Below are 7,920 nucleotides of genomic sequence, written 5' to 3' on the forward strand. Positions count from 1 at the left end.
GTAGCAAACGATATGTTGCAGTTGCAAGATTCCACACGCTATCTTATGTGCGAGTTTAAGTGATGGGCATCAAATGCCAAGGAAAAGAAAGTTTAATTAGAAGATAAAATACCGCTAAAAATACTTCAACTGTCAATATACTACACTTTCTCATTGAAAGAGATAACAATTTTAAGTTTCTTATTTGCATAGAATATTTCAATGAGAAGACGAAATACACAGAATTTTCCATTGAAAGGAATATGGAAGATAATGAATACAATACTAATAATCGTAAAGAAACCGTCTCAAAAGAAACTGAGAAAAATAGGATAAATTGAAACTAAAAGATCATACAACCGACGACAATAAAAAGAAACTGATAAAATCTTTACGAAAACCTTTAAGTGCGGAATCAAACTAAACTGCGGATGCTAATCATTCACATGCAATAGAAATTTAAAAAAAAATTTAATAAAAAAAAAAATATAGAAAGAACACCAGTACATGAACCCAAGGAAATTAGAAACTACAAGAAATTTCATAATCCTACTCCTATCCAAAAGACAACAAAGTAATGGTACTAGTCTCGATTAATACCACACAAAATAGTCGTGAATGGCCAAGGACGATGGAAAAACTGAGGAGATGGAGCACTAACCGGCCCCTATTAGAAGAATGCGGGGAGTATTGGAACCTTCAGGAGACTTATTTCCACTTAAATTTAAAAGACCAATGTTGCTGTCATTAAGAAATCAATAGTAAGTGGTTGTTCCGATAATGCAAAGTCGTTTGCAATGGTTATTAAAAGTACTGGAAATTTGAACAGATAAATTGTCAGTCAGACTCCAAGGAGTATGACAAGTTATTATCAGTGAGTAATTACTAATAAGAACTCCTTGTGAATTATTATTATTATTATTATTATTATTATTATTATTATTATTATTATTATTATTATTATTATTATAAAATAAGGATGAGTTAGTAATATTTTATAAAAAATAATGAATGTTGACTAATACAAAGTTTTATTAATTTTATTGAGAAATAATAAAATAATAATAATACTAAATAATAATTAAAGAAATACAGGGTGAACCACTTAAAAAGAGCCCAGAAAATGTAGTAGAGAGGAGGAACATTCTTTTATTGTTTGAATTACTTGAAGCATTGTTCGAATTACCTGTAGTGTTGTAAAAGATGCTGGAAGTCCTCCCCGTTGACGTCTATGCATTTCTGGGCAACTTTAACAACGTTTGCAGATACTGCCTTTAGAGCTTCTTTGGTGATTCTCCTGATAGCGTTGGTAATGTTCTCCTTTAGTTGGTCTAAATTGTGAGGATTATTTCCATAAACTTTTTGTTTTAAAGCCGCTTAAAGATAAAAATAGCATAGTGACAAGTCCGGCGAACGTGGTGGCCATAAGTCTTTGCTTATTGTTCTCTCTTCCGTAAACATGTCATGAACTCGTGTTAGTGATTTGTGAGACGTGTGGCATGTAGCGCCATCTTTTTGGAAAAGAATTGCATTTTGTCTGATGGTGTCAGTTGGTCATTATGAGAAAGATTAAAGAAGTTGGGCTACTTTTAAGTGGGCCGCTTAATCTGAAAAACAAAATTGATTAAAGATTAGATGGTTCGGGCTATTTTTAAGTGGGCCACCCTGTACATCCGGACTTGTCACTGTTATTTTTATCTTTGAAAGACCTTAAAACAAAAAATTAGTGTGAGTTTTCTGGAAGTTAATAATTAAATAAATCTTGATTTGATTCGAGTTTTTTTTTTTCGGGAAGGGGGGGGGGGGCGAAATATAATAATTATTGAAAAAGTGATATGTAAAAATCATATTTAAAAGAAATATTGGTAAAGAAATAATGAATTAATCCGATTAATACAGAGGTTATTCATCCTATGAATGGAAGTGATTAACGCAAGACTGATAAATAACGATATGATAAAATAAGAAATGAAAGAAAAACAAATTTCAAGAATAAAGAAACAAAGAAGTGAAAATAGATTAATGTGACTCGTTGCGGTGGATGTTGATTGGTTATTTATTTGTTGTTTTGTATCGATAAAATGTGCGCATTTTAAAATGAAAAAGGAGAAAATGTTTTTATGGTCATAAGAAACCTTGATCTTTGAAGTGCAAGTGAATAAAAATAAGTAAAAATCTCGCGGGTTGTAGCGACTAAAGATAATGAAAAAAGAGGATTATAAATTAGATGAAGATGATTTCATGTGGATTTTTATCTTCAGCCTTATTGTGGCGAATGTACACTGATTAAGCCGTTTCGGGTTAGGGTTTGTAATAGTTTGTATGTCATGAGTGTATGTTTTCGGAATCGATGGACACAATTGTTCGATAATAAATTGTTTGGATGCAAAATCTGGAACATTTTCTGAATACTTGTATATAAATATATATGTATTTATATAAATATATATAAATATATATATATATATATATATATATATTTATATATATTTATATAGTAAGTTATAAAATATATATGGCGATTAAGCTACACTGAATATTCCGCGTTTCATTCACTCTAGGACTCTTCAGAGCCTGAAGAGTCTTAGAGTGAATGAAACGCGGAATATTCAGTGTAGCTTAATCGCCATATATATTTTATAACTTACTAACTAGCTCTACCTACGTATTGAGCACTTTTGAAGTAAATACTTAAAGTTTACGCATAAATTTATACTTTCATATATTGATTTTATGTGAGTAAATTAAGTAGTTATATATATATATATATATATATATATATAAATATACATACACATACACACACACACATATATATATATATATATATATATATATATATATATATATATATATATATAACATCCATTGACATGTTTCGTCACCTACGACACATTTGTTTTTGCGATACTTTTTTGAATGAATTATATGAAAGTGCATTTTACCTAAATGCAAGTTGGGAATAATTAGGTTAAAATGCACTTTCATTCAAAAAAGTATCGCAAAAACAAACACAAATAACATCTACATAAAAGCGATGCATTCAAGCAGTCGTGCGAGATAGGTTCGTGGTAGAGGTTTATGCTTCTTTCCATGGAGTCCCGATTTCGAACCTCGCTAAATTCAGTCACTCTGATGAGTCCTAGACGACAAAACACGTGTCAGTGGATAATTATACTTTAAAAATAATGCATATGCCATTCCCCAATTGTGAGTACCAAATTGGTCTCAACTCGCATTTAGGTAAAACTGCACTTTCGTATAATTCATTCAAAAAAGTATCGCAAAAACAAATAACATACACACACAAACACACACACATATATATATATATATATATATATATATATATATATATATATATATATAAGTGAATTCTCTCGTCGATTTCGACGTAAGAGATTCCGCCACAACAATTAAGTTGTTCTGTCCACGTAGCTAATCTGTTTATAGTGGTGAAGGCTTTGTGCAGAACCAACCACACTTTTTTGTATTACTGCTTATCTTTGTCTGTGCAATTGCTGCTACAAGACAGAGCATACAATAGACCGCAGGTTTTTACATCAGAGTTTCCCTTCTCCTAGATGCATGTCTTAACGAAGAATTAATGCGCCCTCAGATACCAACCTGGAAATTTCTACGATTCGGCGCCGTACATACAGCGCCTAGTATTCTCAAATGGTCACCCATCTAATACTGGCCAGGCTCATTGTTGCTTAACTTCGATGATCTGGCAAGAACCGGTGTGTCCACGTGATTGTGCCATATATACATATACATATATACATATACATATATGATGATTGCAACGTCTTGTCAGACGAGTGCCACTCCCTCAGACATTTAAAATCCATGAGCCCAAATGTCTGAGGGAGTATCTGTACAAATATGATGTTACAGAGTCTTAGCTTTGTACGACAGCTAAGTCTCTCTCTCGGTTCAAAATGTTAAGATCCAGCAACAAGCAAGAGCAAGATAGCCAGCAACAAATTAAACTGCAGACCAGATTAATGCGGGTACTGGTCTTCCGCTTTATGGTTTTTTAAATCAGAGATTTGCTTCTCCTAGAAAGGTTGCCTTCACCACGGCTTACGGGAGCCCTCTCTACCCCAATACACATATACACACACACAAATATACACGGTGCTAGTTCGCCGTTGACCCAGAAAAAAAAGTTCATTCGCCCTTTGGAAGGTCTTGTTTTAAATCCTTCAGGGAGACTAGCCGCCCTCCTCACCAAACAAGTCTGGTGGGTGAACCAGTTTAGTCGCCGGTTACCCGACCATGAGGCAAGTAGTACTGGGTTACATGGTACCAGTAGCATATGACATGACCTGACATATATATATATATATATATATATATATATATATATATATATATATATATATATATATATATACATATATATATATATTTAAAATATAAAATCACAGATAAACTTTCTTTAGAAAACACTCGAAGATGCAAGCATTTTATTAAATGAAAAAAGTAAAAGAAAAAATTGTTTGATTTCTTTTTTAGTTATTACGAAGTCTTTGTTTTTGTTTTGTCTTGTTTTTTTTTTTTCTTTCTTTTTGTAATTGAAATCGTTAATTTCGGACTTTAGAAAATCCATTTGCACACCGTAGAACTCTTTAATGTAAATACGTAAAAGAGAAAAAAACGAAGATGTCATAAAAACTAAAGAAGAAAAACTGGAATGATTTTTCTTTATTTTGTTTTATTTTTTCTCATTTCATAAAATGGTTGCACCTTCAAGTGATTTTTAAAACAGTTTATCTGTTTATTTTAATTTTTTTTTTTTAATTTTAAGAGCTTCTGCAAGACAACTTTATTAACATTTGATTAGCACACGCCTAAACAGCTCATATTGTAGAGTTCTCCCGCGTGCGAATAACAGCACAAGCACATATCCTCAAATTACTAATACGAGGGCACAGACATTCGACTTACGGAAAAAAAAAAAAGAACAACAATAAAAGCTCTTTAGTCTCTGATGGTGGATATTCTAAAGTCCGAAATTAATAAGATACATTTCAATTACAAAAAAGAAAAAAAAAAAGATGTCGTAAGAACTAAAACAAATTTTAAAAATCGAATTTTTTTCTTTTATTTTCTTTTTTTTTTTTTTCGTTTAATAAAATGTTTGCACTTTCAAGGGGTTTTTAAAACAGTTTATTTGTCCATTTTAATTTTTTATTTTATCCATGGTGCTTTAAGATCTCCCGTCAATTACTTTTCTAACCTCAGAACGAAATCATTTCAAGTGGTGAGAGTAAGCAAGAAAGTAAATAAGAAAGCATATAAAAACCATAAACCCACTCTGTCACCTGAAATGAATTTGAAAAGTAATCATTCGTTTTATAGTAAAATGTCAACTGTGACTGTTTCTCTTTAGGTCATCAGAAATGATAATAATTATTTGAAAAATTAAATTGCTGATGTAATTCTATGATTTTATATGATCTTTGCGACAAATACATAGAGAACACTGCCAAGATTGCTGCAAAGAAGGTGGGCTATCTATATCATGTTAGAAAATCACACGCCAGTGAGTATCATATCTATCTATAAAGCTACAATTCACCCATACATGGAGTATTGCGGCCACATTTGTGCTGGTACATTTACTACTATCTCTTATTCTTAGGCAGAGTCCAAAAAAAGACTCTCAAATCTAATAGATCCCACACTACCGTGCAAGCTCCAACCTCTGTCCCATCACAATTTTGCACCCTTATGTTTGTTTTACAAGTACTTTAACGGAATGTGGTCTGATGAACTTATTGTACTTGTGCTACCTCGACGTACATACTCCCGAGTAACCCAACAAGCAGCAAAATCTCACCCCTTCACTCTTAAGGTCTCTAGATGCTGAAAAGTTTTCTATTCTAACGGTTCTTCCCTCGAGCTGATAGACTTTGGAATTTCTTCCCTGTTTCCTGATTTTCTGGTTGTACTAAGTTAAAAGTAATTGTGACCAACATCTCGCTGCTCAACTCCCCATAGACCTCTGTTGGACACGATCCCAAATAGTAGCCCCTTACGTCTAAGTAACGGTATGCCTTGTTTAGAGTATAAAAGAGTAAAACAAATATCTAGATATGTAGTGTGTGCGAACACTGGTGAAGCATTTTTCCATTACTATAGTCTTATGTAAACAGAGCAGCATACGACTGACAGTGCTGTTGACTATTCTGTAACTCTGGTTATTATGTTGCGTGTCCACGTGCTAAGGACGTTCATTGTTTTCTTAATCAAACCTGTATTTATGAATAAGTAATCAAATTTGCTTTCGTCAATTTTGATTTGTAGTTTTGTACATTATTCGGGCCATATATGCTGCCGCATCTCACAGATTCAAAACTGACAAAACAGCTCCTTTACCTATAGTTTGGTAAAGGAGAAAAAGAAACGTAGGAGGATAGCGAAAACGGTTCAAAGATTAGTCTGAAAGTCTTTAGCGCCTCTGTTGCAGAATACTCCCACGGGAGTTCTACCTGCAGGAGATACTTCAGAACTCAAATCGGGTTGACGAGTTATCTCTGGATCCACAGAACAATTACATGATGACGATCATCTTCGCAACCGATGAACGAACATCATTCCATTATCTACAAATTTACATCGGCATTGACTTATCACTCAAACTTTTATTTGAAATGTCAATTTCTATTCCGTCAAACTGAATTTTTTTTACAGCATTTCCATTTACCTGTGTGTGCGTAAATTAAAAATTCCAATATTTTTTTTTTTTTATTTGCACGCGTGTTTGAAATAACGTTTCGGTTGGCATGTCACGCTTAATTTCCAAGTAACATTTGTCAGTACGTGAAGCTTAAGTTTGTAATAAAATTTTCCTTTCTCTGTCCACGAATTAATCGGATTAATACAGATAGTTTTTTTATGCTATCACCGAGAGTTAGGTGAGATGGATAAAAAGCAATATGATGAGATGTGTCTGCATAATGAAAAGAATAAAGGTTTTAAAGAATGAGAAAGAATAAAGAAATAGAAAAAAAAACATTGAAAATAGAATCATGTAGATTGTTTTGGTTTGGCTTAATTGATTATTCATTTATATGTGAATTTTAATGCATTTCTCTTATGTGTCATAGTTATGATTAAAACGATCAAATATGTCGGAATGTCACATTTACGTTTGTAATTTTTTTAGATCGTTAAGGCTTGTGTTTGAAAAGAAATCTTGCCGTTTGTTTGACAATCTTTAATTTGAAATATAAATTGCATTTTGCTTCTTATGCTGAAATTGTATTTTTGTTTATGTCTTGTGTTTAATTTTTAAATAATATTCCCTTATTGTTTAGATGTGATTTAATTTGATCTGTTTACCTAAAGTTTTAAATAACATTTTTGACAGGGTATGGTCACAAAGATTTGGACGATTATATTTATGACCAGGAGTAATAAGAATCAGGTAACAGAATTGTTATATTCACATATTCTGCTCCAGAGACGTATTGAAAAAAAGAAGAAGAAGAAAATAGCAGAGGCTTGCTAGCTACATGTTCCCCTAATTTAAACCAGTCTAAAATAAGGGGCAGAAACCTGACACTGTATGGGGGGGGGGCATCTCATGAGTTATACCCTCATTTCGAACAGCGGCGACCGACCAATCAAATTACAAGAAACGTGTTTCTGAGAGGAAGGGTCATTGTGGGGGGAGAAGAAAAAAGATGTTTTTTTTAAGCGCAGTTTGGAGAGCTGGAAGACGAGCGGGTACAGAGAAAAAATCCTGCCGATCTAACAATTTAGCTTCTCGTGTAAGCAGCGTGTAAGAAGCATGTATCCCACTCCTGGCACCACTACCACCACCAAACCACCACCACAACAACAACAACAAAAACAACAACAACAGAAAAAACAACAACAACAACAACAACAATAATAATAATAATAATAATAATAATAATAATA

Source organism: Euprymna scolopes, chromosome 26 (genome assembly GCF_053919585.1).
Source record: "Euprymna scolopes isolate OS-2025 chromosome 26, ASM5391958v1, whole genome shotgun sequence".
In the NCBI taxonomy this organism is placed as follows: domain Eukaryota; kingdom Metazoa; phylum Mollusca; class Cephalopoda; order Sepiida; family Sepiolidae; genus Euprymna; species Euprymna scolopes.